The following is a 1,344-nucleotide window of genomic DNA, read 5'->3' as shown; positions in this document are numbered from 1 at the left end:
ATATAGGGACCCTAGAGTTAGAGTTCATAATGAACCACTTAGAGTTAATTAGGAATCCCTAAGAGTTCATAGTGCACCCTGCATCCAACCTGCTTTATCAGCAATTGACCTTTGATCTATGATCGCTGTAATTAGAATCTGGGCGTGTGTTGTTTTACCGACGTAAGCGATGTGATCGTGAACACTGTCTTGATAAGACGTAACACTTTCTCACGGTAAGAATACCGCTAGCCAAGAAAATTAGTTTAATATTACACCTATACGTACACACTCGTACGCACGCACACGCACTCACATGCACACACGTAGGCACACGCACGCGACGTAGGCACACAGTCACGCATGCACGCACACCACACAAGCACACGCACACGTGCACGCGCACGAACACACACACACACGCATGCACGCACGCACACGAGCACGCGCACGAACACACACACGCACGCGCGCGCGCCACATACGCACATAATACCGCAAGCGCGCACACACCCGCCCGCACGCCAGCCCACACACATGCACACACGCGCACAGCCCACCAGAAAGCAATTGCAGCAAATATGACAAAACCCTAATGAAATATTTAGAAAATATGACAAGGATAACCGGCAAGGCGGACACATCAAAGCAACGCTGCCCTGCTTCCCTGGCCTTCGACCAGCCATCGTCTACGCGTGCACACGCCGTCACGAACATAACTCTTATCCAGTGAACACGCACACAAATGAATTAATGGCCGCACGTACTCGATTCGACGGATTAATCAAGTGAGAACGAACGCCGGATAAACGGACGTATGTGCAATGCATGTGCCCACGATGAGGACGATGGACGCGCAATCAGCACTGCAAGCTCGCTCGTGTGTGCGTGCGCGTGTGCGTGTGCCTGCGTGAGTGCGTGTGCGTGCGTGCGTGCGAGTACGTGCGTGCGTGCGAGTACGTGCGTGCGTGCGAGTACGTGCGTGCGTGCTTCCGTGTATGTGCCTACGTGCGTGTGTGCGCGCGCGCGTGTGTGGTCTACGTGTGGGTATGTGACTGCGTGTGCGTGCGTGCGAGTGCGTGCGTGCCTACGTGCGTGTGTGGGCGACCTGAATTATGAAGACAATTTTCACCTATGCGCTTGCCGCGCGCGATCAGCAGAACAGGAGTTGGACTTGGAGACGACATTGCTTTTCACGCACGCGTGCTCTCGCTCTCACGACGCACGGACAGACAGACATACTACGTTACGACGCATACGTGATGGCGAGACGACATCAAAGGCGCCGCAGCGCGCCCGCGTCCCATCTCTACATTTACGGTGCACGTCGCTTCACACGCACCGCCGAGCGTGATGGCGGAGAGG

The 1,344-nt window shown here is 54.8% G+C and overlaps 1 protein-coding gene across 1 annotated transcript in view; it reads right to left on the bottom strand.

Annotated features, from left to right (window-relative positions):
* LOC106812168 (oxysterol-binding protein-related protein 6-like) overlaps positions 1 to 1,344 on the bottom strand; it is a 47,453-nt gene that overhangs the window by 31,996 nt on the left and 14,113 nt on the right. The gene's annotated exons all lie outside the window — the stretch shown is intronic.

The sequence above is a fragment of the Priapulus caudatus genome, unplaced genomic scaffold (genome assembly GCF_000485595.1).
Source record: "Priapulus caudatus unplaced genomic scaffold, Priapulus_caudatus-5.0.1 Scaffold615, whole genome shotgun sequence".
Classification (NCBI taxonomy): domain Eukaryota; kingdom Metazoa; phylum Priapulida; class Priapulimorpha; order Priapulimorphida; family Priapulidae; genus Priapulus; species Priapulus caudatus.
The sequence above is the reverse complement of the archived record's forward strand: the minus strand, read 5'-3'. Positions and strand labels throughout refer to the sequence as shown.